Source organism: Callorhinus ursinus, unplaced genomic scaffold (genome assembly GCF_003265705.2).
Source record: "Callorhinus ursinus isolate GAN/ISIS: 27379988/994484 unplaced genomic scaffold, GSC_fseal_2.0 scaffold26, whole genome shotgun sequence".
NCBI classification, from domain to species: domain Eukaryota; kingdom Metazoa; phylum Chordata; class Mammalia; order Carnivora; family Otariidae; genus Callorhinus; species Callorhinus ursinus.
The window spans coordinates 9187652-9202278 of record NW_027397088.1 but is presented as its reverse complement, the minus strand read 5'-3'; the positions used below and the strand labels follow the sequence as shown (position 1 = coordinate 9202278).

The 14627-nt window shown below is 38.5% G+C and overlaps 1 pseudogene; it reads right to left on the bottom strand.

Moving 5' to 3' along the window:
• LOC112838266 (elongation factor 1-alpha 1-like) overlaps nucleotides 1–8791 on the bottom strand; it is a 141309-nt pseudogene extending 132518 nt beyond the window's left edge.
• Between the last annotated feature and the right edge of the window lie 5836 nt (nucleotides 8792–14627).

The following is a 14627-nucleotide window of genomic DNA, read 5'->3' as shown; positions in this document are numbered from 1 at the left end:
AGGTTGTCCAACTTGTTGGTATATAGTTTTTCGTAATATTCAAATATATATACAAATATAATTATTTGTATTTCTGTGGTGTTGGTTAGTATTTCTCCTCTCTCATTTGTGATTTTATTTATTTGGGTCTGTTCTCTTTTCTTTTTGATAAGTATGGCTAGGGGTTTAAAAATTTTACTATTTTTTCAATTATAGGATTTTATGTATGTATGTATTTATTTATTTGAGACAGAGAGAGAAAGTGCAAGTAGGATGAGGAGCAGAAGGAGATGGATTAAGCAGATTGCACTGAGCACGGAGCCCCATGTGGGGCTCAATCCCACGACCCTGAGATTATGACCTGAGCTGATATCAAGAGTCAGATGATTAAGAGACTGAGGCACCCAGGTGCCCCTATTTCTGCTCTAAGCTTTATTATTTCCTTCCTTCTGCTGGCAAGATACAGAATCAATGTATGGAAATCTGCTGCATTTCCATATACCAATAATGAAGCAACAGAAAGAAAAATCAAAAAATCAACCCCATTTACAATTGCACCGAAAACTATAAGATACCTAGGAATAAACCTTACCAAAGAGGTGAAAGACCTAGACTCTGAAAACTAAAACACTGATGAAAGAAATTGAAGATGACACAAAGAAATAGACAGACATTCCATGCTCATGGATTAAAAGAACGATAGTATTAAAATGTCTATATTACCCAAAGTGATCTACACATTCAATGCAATTCCTATGAAAAGGCATGTTTATTTTTAAAATCTAAATATTGTCATATATTGATAAAATATAGATATTGATCTCAGACTCAAAGAGATTTTAATTAAATAGTTCACTATGAAGCGTATTTTCTAAAGTCTTTTGTTTCTGGAAGTAATAAAAATATGAGCTATAGATTTTGCCCCTGTATTTAATTAATCTTTTAAACATTGCACACAGGAAAAAAATACTCTTTAGTTTAGGAAAAAACAGAAATGGTCTTCAATGGGTGAATGGATAAACAAAATGTGGTAGATCCATACACCAGAATATTACCAGCAGTAAAAAGAAATGAGCTATCAAGCCATGAAAATACATTTAAGGAGGAGCTTTAAATTAAGCATGTTACTAAGTGAAAGAAGCCAATCTGAAAAGGCCACATACTAGCATGAGTCTAACTATATGACATTCTGGAAAAAGCCAGAGGTTCATGAGAGAGGGAAGGAGGGATGAATAGGTGGAGCACAGGGGATTTTTTAGGGCAGTGAAACTATTCTGTATGATACTGTAATGGTGGATACATGACATGTCATTACACATTTGTCCCAGTCCATGGATACCAAGAGTGAACCCTAATGCAAGCTATGGTTGTTACTTAATGATAATGTATCGATATTGGCTCATCAATTGTAATAAATATAGCTCTCTAAAACCAGCTGTTAATAATAGGGGAAACTATGGGGGAGGTATATGGGAACTCTTTGTAGGTATGCAAAAAGTGCAAAGTGTGTGTGTGTGTGTGTGTGTGTGTGTATACACACACAATGTATTGTATCCATATCATATATACTATATATATATATAGAATACCTGTTATATATAATGAATAATCAAAGACTGTAATAATTTAGTATAAACTATATGGTATTAAATATTAGGTATCTAAAGACAGAGAAGGGGGAACAGAAAGAGATAATGAGGTATAAAAAAGCAGACCACATACGTGAAGGATTGTAGAACGTGGAGAAAACTGATGAAAAGGACATAGTGTGGGCTGGTGAAGCAGAATGAATGAAGACTCAGAAGGAGAAACACTATTAAGGGTGTACTCCTACCAATAATGAACATTATAAACATCCGTGTAAGACGGTGAAGAAATTGGCCTTGACTGAGCTTGTGATTTACTGATGTATTCAACAAATATTTATTTGAGCAACACTGTGATAGGATATTACAGAACTTCCAGATGTATTAGACATCAACTCCGCTCTCAAGAAGCTTGCTGGAAACTGAGAGTTACAGGATTTTATAACCTAAGAATAGATCAGGAAACGAGTCAGCCCTGTTCCACTATTGACTGCATACCCACGAAGATTGACATATACAACCAAGTGCTCTTAACAGGGAAAATTATGTCCACGTGGACTGTTTCTTTCAGCACAGAAATGGTGCTGTTTAAGTCTGAAATGTTTCTTACATTTTTCTATTATTTTTAACACAAAAGAAATCCCCTTTATTTCTTTTTTTTTTAAAGATTTTATTTATTTATTCATGAGAGACAGAGAGAGAGAGAGGCAGAGGGAGAAGCAGGCTCCCAAGGAGCAGGGAGCCCGATGTGGGACTCGATCCCAGGACCCTGGGATCATGACCTGAGCCGAAGGCAGACGCTTAACCATCTGAGCCACCCAAGGCGCCCAGAAATCCCCTTTATTTCTATTACACTTATCTGTTGGTAGGTAAGAGATCTGTAACCATTACCTCGGCCTACAATCGTGAACTGCCGTTGGCATGACTGGTCTGTGGGTATTGCTCCACCGAGCAGCCCCCAAGGTGTGGCTCTGTCAGGAGCGCTGCTCTGGAAGACTGTATGTCAAGGTTGGGAACCACAAGGGGTTTTCTAGTTCACATCTATAGTTCAGGGATTCCTTGCATAAAAACATCCCAGAAAAAGACCTTTCCAGTCTTTGCTGTGCATTGCATGAGACGTCCCATTTCATTTTGGAAAAGCAACTATGCTTCAAGTCAGGGGAATGAGAAATGATGTATTGTAGATCTCAGTTTAGGTCCGGTACTGCCTTCCAGAGCCACATGAGCCTAACTCCTTTTTATATAACAGACTTTTAATGATTTGAGGACAATAATTAAGGGCCCATTTCTTTCTTCCTTTTTTCTTTTAAGATTTTATTTATTTGACAGAGAGAGACACAGTGAGAGAGGGAACACAAGCAGGGGGAGTGGGAGAGGGAGAAGCAGGCTTCCTGCGGAGCCCGATGCGGGGCTCGATCCCAGGACCCTGGGATCCTGACCTGAGCCGAAGGCAGACGCTTCATGACTGAGCCACCCAGGCACCCCCGGGCCCATTTATTTCAATGATTCCGCTTTATGTGTCAGTCCCCTCACCTCTGCCCACACAGTAGTCCCTCTCTTCTGCATAAAAATTTTTGTTTGAAGCCCGAAGTTTAAACTTATGCCCTCAAATACTTGTCCTTTCCTCCCTTCCCCCACAACCAGTTTGAAAGGAACAGTTAGTTGGTTCTACCAAAAACTTGTCATGATTGAATGAATGAAAATTGTGCATAATATAAATATACATGAAAAAATATAAACATAAGAATGACAGATAGGAAAAATCAGTAAATAACTCTTTACCATGTGAGGATACCACAACAAGTCTGTGACCTCAAAGGACCCTTACCCCACCACGCTAACACCCTGATCTTGGGCTTCTGGCCTCCCGAACTGTGAGAAATAAATTTCCATTGTTTATAAGCGAAAAAAACATATAAAACTAAAAAAATAAATAAATAAATAAATAAACATGAATAGACCAAAAAAATAAGTTACATGTTTTATATAGCCTGAGCCCGTTTTGGCTGAACCTAATTTTTCAACTAAGAACCTGTAAGGTACCATTAGATGAAAAAAGCCAGAAACTTGTCTGTTTCTGAAAAGCCAAAAAGGCAGAAAATTATGGATTATCCTACCACCTTAAGTTTCATAAAGGAAAAAAATATAAGTGTGTGTTTATACTTCTCATGCATAATATTGCTGGAAACGTATTAAGATACTGGTAACACTGGTTGCCCCAGGAGAGGGAACTAAGTGAATGAGACATGTGGTGTGTGATCAACTATTCATTACGTATGCTTTTGCGACTTTTGAATTTTTAACTATGTGGATATTTTACATAGTCATAAGTAACATTCAAACTTTAAGAAGACAATAAAAATTAAAAATACATAAATATTTAAATAAACAATAGCATGAATGTCAGCATAAAACATGTCTGGGACCTTTTCTCTGACAAGTAGTCTCAAGCTTAGCCTAGTAATTAAGCACGAGAGAAAATGAAATAATCCCAGAGTTGAGTTTAATCCCCAAATTGCTGACTCTCTTTCAAGATTCCCTACAGACACATGAAAAGGAAGGAGTAAAGTAATCCTTTTAGGGGTGCCTGAGTGGCTCAGTCGGATAAGCATCTGCCTTTGGCTCAGGTCATGATCCCAGGGTCCTGGGATCGAGCCCCACATCGGGCTCCCTGCTCGGCAGGAAGCCTGCTTCTCCCTCTCCCACTCCCCCTGCTTGTGTTCCTGCTCTCACTGTCTCTCTCTCTCTCTCTGTCAATTAGATAAATAAATAAAATCTTAAATATATATATATAAAATAAATAAATAAATAAGTAATCCTTTTATTCAACTCTCAAAATCACAGTTGTATATTAAATATCATTACCTTGAAATTTTCATGCCTTTATATATGTCAACCATCCAGAATTACATTGTGCATGTATGTCCCGGAGGTTTCAAGAAAATGTAAAACTATGGCATTGCTGCCCATTTCAGCAACATCAGTAACAAATGTGTTCATTAATCTAATAAGATTAAGAATCAGAAATATATTTTTAAAGGTATGGCAAAATAACCTTCAGATTGTACCCTTTCATGAACAGTCATAAAAATAATTTCTTCCATCGTTGAGGTTCAGAATGTGACTGAATGACTATAAAATATTCCAATTATTCTTAATAAGTCACAAACCAATGAATAATGCACGTCAGATGTCCATGACAAACCCAGTCAATTCAGGAATTTGTAATCTGAAATAATTCAATAATAGGTTTGGTAATCATTCACTCAACTACATGTATTACAGACCAATTGTATCAAAAACTGTGCCAACTACATATCAAGTTATAAACAGAAGCATTAGAGCCATTAAAGATACCTACCCCATTCCAACTTCCTTACATACAAATCTGTTCATTTAGCACATACTCGTTGAACGCCACTATAAAGCAAGCACTGTATTAAGCAGGGAGAATAAATACACGATATGGTCACTGCCTTCTAAGAAGCTCCCAGCTAAGTAAGGAATAGAGAGAGAAAGCACAAAAACTATAAAACACTGTGATTTCTGCTCTTATAGAAGCCAACAGATGTGATTCATAAGAATTGCAGTGGCCCAAGACAGGGAATTAATTGTTCATCTATTTGGCAAAGAGAGGAACGGTGAGAGATCTTTGAGAGGACGCTACTGCTCACAGGCAGAGAGCATGCCAATGGCAGAGACGTCATTCAAATTCAAATCTCTGGATTTCCAGTAGTATTCATTTCGCTACACCGTCCCTAACAACTTGATCAAAGATCATCAGTACTTATAGCGTTAGGACACAGACACAGCAGTGAGATTTAATTTAAGCAATGTCTTCAAGATGTGTCACGCTAACAATTACTTAGCTCACAGAATAAAAAAATACATATATTTTTAAACAACTCAAAGCTTGTACCAAAAGCATTTAACACTTACACATGTGCACTGTACGATACACATATGTGTGTATGTAGTTTCACATAAAAGTTAACAGATATGCATAGCTAATGATAAGCGTTATTTCAAAACCGCAAGTCCAATTCAGCTTATTTTTAATGACTTTGGTGCCGAAAGCTTATTAACTAACCAGCTGTCAGACTGTGTTGCTACAAAACTCTTATCCCAGCAGGATGCTTAGATTGGAAACAAGGATGAATCTTTTCATTATTGCTGTGTCTCTTATTTAACCGAATGTGTTTCAGAGGGATTATCTGGTTTAATGCAGCTAATTCAATATAAAACTGAAATGGCTACTTAGGATGTCCAAATACCCTATCCTCTTCATATGTGTGCAAAGCAATGAAAACCTCTGATGTTATGTTTGATAAGAAGTGGAGTATTGGAGCATGCCACATGTCAATGCCCAACAGGTAGTAAAAGACCAAGTTTCGCAATGTAATAGGTCACTTTTACACTTTCCAATAACTGGCAGTACGGCAGCAGTGCACTGGCTACAAAGGAGTACTAACGCCGTACTGCTGTGTCAGAGCCAATAGTACTAATAATGGATAAGGACTGGTGGATATTGCTCCCCATTTTAACGAGAAGAGGCAGCTCGTGTACAACTTGTGGTATTCTCAAAGCTCCTATCAAGAATGCCTTTCATGTAAGACAGAGATGCCACTAACAACAACAACAACAACAACAACAACAACAACAACAACAACAAAATGGGCTTTGAGAACATTTAAGTAGGGTGCCTGGGTGGTTCAGTTGGTTGAGCTTCTGCCTTCGGCTCAGGTCATGATTTCAGAGTCCTGGAATCGAGGCTCACACTGGGTTCCCTGTTTAGTGGGGAGTCTACTTCTCCTTCTCCGCCCTGCTGCTCCCCCTGCTTGTTCTCTCTCTCTTTCTCAAATAAATGAATAAAAATCTTAAAAAAAAAGAACATTTAAGTATTATCTGTTAAAGAGATGTGCACTAGATCTCTCCAGAATCAGATATTCCTCAGGAGGTTATGTTCAGCAGCATGCCCTTGGAAATAGAGCTTCTGTGTAATGTTTGAGTACATCCTGATGCCAGGAATGGTCATTCCCCAGTCCCTCAGCTTTATATGTTGTCATATATTCAAATGAAACTTCTCCTGTTTTCTCATTTTTTATTCCATTATTTTTAGGAAACTTAAGACAAAAATTGGGGGAACAAAAGTAAGGAAGAACAAATCTTCAATATCATAGCATGCCAAAATGAATTAAACCAAAATGCTACAATTTTTCTCCAAGTTATGTCGGTCCCCAGCCTTTGTGCGTGTGTGTGCGGTGAATCCAATTGGCTGTTGTTACAAGAAACTGTCTAACTAAATTTCTCTTTCCATATTAGTTCTATTGCAGATAATACTGAATGTCTAAATGAATGAAAGCTAGCGGTTTCATTTCTAAAAGAATTTATATTGCTAAGACCTAAATGGCATTAAAATAATCATATATAGTGTAAGCAGGAAAACAGAAATATATACATAGAAATAGATATGACATAAAAATTTATTTCATGAAAAATTGCGATGAAATAAAACTAAAGGCAGCAGAATCATGGTCACATTTGGTTGTGATGAAAATTGATTAAAAGAACTTCAGAAGGAGGGGAGGAGTTGCTAAAAGGATTACTAAAAAAAGAGACTTCAAATAGTTGCTTTAAATTCAATAGTCATGTTAGCAATTTATGGACTTGATTATACCTTCAAAATGAACAATAACCCAGTAACAACTCCCATCGAAGGATACTAAATTTTTATGATATGGTATAATCAGATTGGCAACCATACGTATAATAGACTTGATTCAAAGGAGAAACAATTCATGGTAACAAATTTCTGATAAGAAAAGACAAACTCGCATTTTTAAGACTAATTCAAGTAACTGAGAAAAGCCATCATCACATTAAACCTCACTGTGGTGTTTCACTCTTGTTCTATATAACAAGCATGCATATGAATATCTTAAGCAGATACCTTTGGAGAAATGCATCATAGTGCTTTCAGTACAATAAAGGAAAATAATGAGGCCTCAGTCATTATTAACACAAGTGACATTAAAAAAGGGAGCTAATACTTTTCTAAGGTTTTAAATTTATCATTATATTTTTTGGACTGCTTTATTGATTATTTACCATTATATTTTTTGGACTGCTTTATTGATTATAAAATTTCATTTTAAGGGCTTTAGCTTTTAAGTTGAAAGAAGTTTTTTTGTTTTTTTGTTGTTTTTTTGTTTTTAACTGTAAGAAGTACCTGTCCCTGCTCCACCATTTATTCTTTTATTCAGTTAATTAATTATATCAGGATAGGCTCATGGGTATTACTTTTTTTATTTTTTATTATTATTATTTTTAATTTAAATTCTATTAATTAATATATAACATATTATTTGTTTCAGGGGTACAGGTCTGTGATTCATCAGTCTTATATAATACACAGTGCTCACTACAACTACCCTCCCCAATGTCTATCACCCATTACCGCATCCTCCCACCCTTCTCCCCTCCAGCAACCCTCAGTTTATTTCCTAAGATTAAGTCTCTTAAGTGGAAAGAAGTAAATCATTTCTTTAAACCTTATATACAATACCTTAAAAAAATTAAAGAAAATAGCCATGTCACATACCTCTTCAGACTCGTTTAATTATATTTATTTAACTGTAGAAACTTCTTCTCTGGAGTACAGAGAAAATAAAAGTAGGCAAAAAAATATCTGTCATGAATTGGTCCAATATTAGTTATAAACTGAAATAGCATAGAATAGAACAAAGATCCCCTAGTTCTTTGATTCTTTGTTTCTTTGAAATGCAAAAGTATTTATGTCAATTAAATATTGTTATTATTTTATATATTATAATATTAAATATACATATATATTATACTATTAGTTTCTTGGCCGACCTTCAGAATGCATTTTGCATGCTGATTTGAGATTTTTACCTACTTTCTAGTATTAAATAGAGCAAATTGCCTCTAACCACAATTACAATTAGCCAAATATTAGTGTGAGTTCCACAAATCAGTCTAGCCTAATAAAACCTTTCAACTTATTTATTACAGAAGGCAGTAAAAAAAAATGTAAAATAACAAACTATAATAAATTTTATAGACAAATCAAAGCTTTGATACTACCTATAAACTGTTACTTATTCAACTGTATCAGTGAATCAAAACTTACCATTTCCATGAAGCATCTTGAGAGAAATTTGTTTATAAAGACTTCCTTTGAATAGTTCTCCCCTTGAAATAAGTACAAGACTGATTTGTCCGGCACTAGGTTTTGCTAAGTAACAACTGTTTTATTCCAAAAATGCAGAGCAGCCTTCTACTCCCTGCTGCAATATTGTTTCCTAAAACAGCAACGTGGGAGGCCCTGGAGTTATACAATGGAGTGCCCTGGCTCAAGGCATATTCAAAATTCAAAGTTCTTTATATCTATGAGGACCATTTCTACGGAATCCATTTGAAAATAGAAAGCAATTGCTTTTAGACGGGAATGTAAGTTTAACTTGTTTTAAAATAATGTACTTTCTGTTGTTGGATGATCAAAATCTGCGCCCAGAAAATACAGAGGCAATAAGAGCAAAACTTCACAAGAATAATGTTTACCTTTGGCGTGTGGAATTACAAATTAGATACTTTGTTTGTAACTAATTCATTCCAGTAAGATGTCTATGTTGTTCCCACAGTCCCTTCTCAGCCAGACCACCCTGAGGATCCTGTTTTCTCTCTCCTTCCTCCAGGCAGCTTTGATCTGTGCTCATGGATTTTCTCTAGCACTTTCAACTCCGTTTGCCTCCAAATGTACCAACTGGAATCAATTAAAATGTTCTAAAACTGCTGTAATACAATAGCCATGTGCTACCTGCAATGTGGCTAATTGGAATTGAGATGCAATGGAAGTGTAAAAAGTCACACCGGATTTTCAAGACTTTATGTAAAAATAATAACAAAATATCTCATTAATAATTTTTATTTTATTAAAAAAGAAAGCAAAAAAAAAAAAAAAAGGCAAAGCAAAGCAAGCACAGGCCCAAGATGGAGTCACTCACTATGCCAGGCCAAGTCAACAAACTGGGGCTTAATACCTGACCTAATTGCAGTTTCAACCTCCCCAAGAAATATAGTCTTAACTTGTTGGTCAGGAATTTTCTGGTCAGCACCAATGAATGAATCTGGCCAATGGGTCCTCTCCATCCCTCAAAGAAAAAGGAAGTAGTCCACCTAATAAGACTCCCTGCTCTTCCCGCTATGGGAAGGTGACTTTGTCTGAACAGATCCTTTCTTTTCTTTTGCTAATAATTTCCTTGCCCCACCCTGCTTCCCATAAAAACCTTTCATTTTGTATTAACTCCCTTCTAGTTGCTAGATGGTATGCTGCCTGATTCATGAATGTCTTTATAAAGCCAATTAGATCTTCAGATTTGCTAAGTTGAATTTTTGTTCTTTAACAATATTGATTACATGTTGAAATGATAATCTTTCATCTATATTGCATTAAATGAAACCTTATTAAAATTAATTTCACCTTTTCCATTTTACCTTTTTAACGTAACCAGCAGGAAATTTAAAATTGCATATGTCATGTACATTATATTTCTATTAGCACTGTTCTAAGAAGTAAAAGGAACCAAATGGTAAAAAGACCAACCCTCCACAGAAAGCTTTTTACAAATAATCTTTTAAGAGGCTTAACAAATTACTTATTACAAAAAAAAAAAAAAAATTTGTCCCAAAAGGGATTCTCAAACTAGGTGCTAAACAAGTAAAATAGTCCATCTTTCTTATTACACAAGCGAATTCTTCATGTAGAATTTTGTGTCACACAAATTATTCATGTGGAGAAAGAAGCGGAGTGAGGGCTAGTGTCTGCAGTGGCCCAGGCTCCTTGAACCTCCCTCCGTTTGGGAGAGAGCAGAGCAAAATCTGTAGCTTTGGGAGTCAGTCATCCTCCAGGGGAACTGAATCTATAACCATAGTCTCACTAGCATAGCCCAGAGCTCCCACCACATCCTAGAGCTAATCCTCTTATCTTTAACACTAATCACCTTGTAATTACCTGTGTAGGTAACTCCACCCCACGACTGTGAGCTTTGTGAGGGCAAGAATCCGTGCCCATCTTCCTCGGGGACATGTCTACAATGACCAGCATCATGTATAACTCATAAGTGCTCAATCACTATTTACTAAATGAATGTTCAATAAAAATTGAATTAACTCGTTTTTCTATTCAGTGCACCTGGAGCCACACATCTACCAATGAACTGCCTAGCTTGGAAATGTTATTGAAGTTATTCTTTATGACAGAGATAGAAAGAGTTGACCGATGATAATAATAATATGTAAATGATGATATAGAGTATGCAGTCAGCTAGATATGAGTAGGGACTGGGATTCTGACCATGAGAAAGACAGAAACCGCCAACAACCTCAGATCGCAGCCAAGAAGAACCCCGGGAGAACTTGTGAGCGCTTTTCCCTATAATGGCTGCCCTAAAATAACCCATAGCTTTCTTTATAATACATTTACAATGTGGTTTTGACCCCCACCCCCTTGCAGGGGGTGTGTGCCATGACCATTCCCACAAGGACCATATATAGCCAAAATCAACCCCTCTCCATCTGTACAAAGAGTCCCTTAGATGATTGGAGGCAACCTCAGTCAGAGACTGCCCTGGCTTGGACCCATAACCCCTGAGCTGTCGCCACCTCTGGGTCTGCCTGCTCCCCCAGCTGGAGAGTGTACTTTCGCTCTGACCACTATTAAATGCTTGCTTGCAGAACAGCTTCGTTCTGAATTCTTTCTCAGCCAAACTCAAGAACAAAGGCCAGGGAACAAGATGCCCAGCTAACAATGTATAATGATAGTACGTGATATTAAAAAAAAATCGGTTAAGCCTATGGGACTCTTGGTTTTGGCTCAGGTCATGATCTTAGGGTCTTGAGATCCCACTTGGCACTGGGCGTGGAGCCTGCTTAAGACTCTCTCTTTCTCCCTTTCCCTTTGCCCCTCCCCGCTAAAAATAAAAATAGTGATAATAATAATAGCTAACATTTACTGAGGGCTTACCAGATAATACCCATTGCGCTAACTATTTAACCACATTTAACCCTTTTTCACTTAGTATTACAACTAACCAGATTAAGTACTGTTATCATCCCCATTTTACACATTGGAGGACAGGAACTTAGAAGATAAGTAATTTACTCAAAGACACCCAACAAGCAAATACTAATGCAAGGATATAAATTTAGTCTGATCCTAGAACCTAAGTCTTAACACTATGCCAGATGATTCGTAGGGACATTTGAGAACCTGAGAAGCATAAAGAACACTCCCATAAAGAATTGTCCTGAGTGATAGAATGCAGGAGCATTTATCTGCAGGTGCCCACCCTCCACTAGGGGACCGTTTCCTGGGGATATTAACTTCTCCAAACTTTTTAAGGGAGAGTTGTGTGTGTGTGTGTGTGTGTGTGTGTGTGTGTGTGTGTGTGTTCATGCACGGGTGCACAGATGCTTGCATGCATATACAGAAGATTTAATTCTCAAGGGTTAGCAGAATCAACTAGGGAGACTGCTATTTAAACAGATGCTCAGGCTATATTTGATAGCCATCTTCTTCCTCTTCCAACATCCATCCTAGATTTCACCCTTAGCCAGCACCACAGCTGATTGCTTGCCTGGTGGGGTGACTGAGACATTTGAGCCATAGTTGCTTTGCCCTTATCAGGCCATTGTTGCTGCCATTGCCTTCAGCAATTTTACTGGCCATGGAAACGCGAAGAGACACCCCAGTGAATGCCCTAGCTTTGTAGACGTAGATCCTTCTTGTCCCCACTAAATAGAGCAGCATTCATAACGAACAGGTCCTGCCTGACCAGAAGTAGACACCAATTAAGAGGGAAGAAGCCATTTCCCCCTCCCTACTAGGTGGACAATCAAGTGCTCACAGCTCTGTCCAATGGGGACATTTCACCTAAATGTCTTTCTTTTTTTTTAAGATTTAATTTATTTATTTCAGAGAGAGAGAGAGAGAGCACGAGTGGGGAGAGGGGCAAAAGGAGAGGGAGAAGCAGGCTTCCCGCTGAGCAGGGAGCCCGATGTGGGGCTCGATCCCAGGACCCCCCAACCATGACCTGAACCAAAGGCAGACGCTTAACCAACTGAGCCACCCAGGTGCCCCGACACCCAAATGTCTTCTTTTTTTTTTTTTAATCTGTTTATTGTTATGTTAATCACCATATATTACATAATTTGTTTTGGTGTAGTGTTCCATGATTCATTCTTTGTGCATAACACCCAGTGCTCCATGCAGAACGTGCCCTCCTCAATACCCATCACCAGGCTAACCCATCCCCCCTCCCTCCTCCCCTCCAGAAACCTCAGTTTGTTTCTCAGAGTCCATCATCTCTCCTGGTTCGTCTCCCCCTCCGACTTACTCCCCTTCATTCTTCCTCTCCTGCTATCTTCTTCCTTTTCTTTTTTCTTAAAATATGTTGCGTTATTTGTTTCAGAAGTACAGATCGGTGATCCCTGTTGAGGACTGCTGTTGAGCAATAATGCATTTTGAGCTCCCATCAAGCTATTCAACCAACCAATCCTTGAAAAAGGTCCATGTTGTTGCTGAGCCTGTCCTGAGGCCATAGGTGTGAGCTGAGGGAGAGTTACTGGTGTGCCAGAGGTAGGTGATATCTAACTTACTATCTATCTTACTTATCTAACTTACTTTGCCCTCTGGACTTGCTCGGGCCTGAACCTTAATGTATCATTTTCCTCTTACAGAAGATTGCGGCCGTACCTGTCCAACCTTATGGGGACAGGTCTGAATTTGACCACAGCCAGGTCATGATGGGCATCAGCCCTTTCATGGCCACTTCATGTCCCATGGTTACAACCCAGCCTCTAATGGGCCCCAGGGAGCATCACAGTAGCTTGTCAAAATCAAGCAGTTCTCTGCTACAAAAGGCATGTGCTGCCCTACTAATCTGCCAGTCTGCACTGTGATTCTTCTCTTGTGTTTTCCAGAGTTTCCACCTAACCCTGTTCTCTACAGTTGACGCCTCCAGCCCCAGTGAATCTACCGGGTCACACATCTCAAGTGGCAGAGCGGTTGATCCTCCAGTACAGCCTGGATCCGCTACAGAGCAGATCTGGGCCACACTCAGAGCTGAAAGTTTTTTGAGTCACCTCATGAATGGACTGAAACAGTATTCCTAAATGTGGTATATGTGGTCTCCAAAATCAAAGGGCCATCAAGTGCTTCCTCTCTCTTTCTCTCTCTCTTCAATAAGCACTGCAATAGATGTTCTTTCACTTGAAAGGATGTAGCCAATGCTTCTGTGTCCCACATGACTTTCCTTCAGGAAATCTCTGATTTAAGCCACAGCTCGGGGGAACATTTTTGTGGGAGCTCAGATTCACTTTGTACTTGCAGTGTTTCAGCTCAAGCAGACACTGTGAGTCTCTCTGCTTCTTGCCCCAGGATCTCCTAGATACTACAGGTGTCTTTTAGACAACGCTCATGTATGTTCTGGAAAGTTGCAGGGACAGGAGCTGTGGATAAATGATCCAAACTCCAGTCCTGTAGGCTTTCCGGAGCAACCACCGCTACGTGAACCCTGGTATTGCCTTTGCTCATACTCCCTCCTCTTCTCCTTCTTGTTTACCTTCTACTTCCTGAGATGATTTTCCAAACAAATTACCTGCACACCAGTTCTTGTCTCAAGGTCTCATGTCAGGTGAAACCAAATTAAGAGAGGATGCTGCCGACTCATAAATCATTAGATGCCCCTAAATGAGGCAGATTCTGAACCCTCATATGTTTTATCTTCCACTCTGTGGCACTCTTCCTAGACTATCCTCCCAGAATATCCAGCACTTGCCTCTTGTCCCCTTGGTCCAATGAGCATGATGTCAATGACATAGAGGACTTCATGACAATCAAGGTTCCTGCAGGGTTCAATGTTGACAGTGAGTGGGAAGGTCATCCTAGCCCTAGAGAAAGACAGTGAATGTGTACTGAGGTCATTTTCACAAAGGAGCAAAGGGCTTTTGTTGTGCTTTATGGATGGGACATTTGCCAGC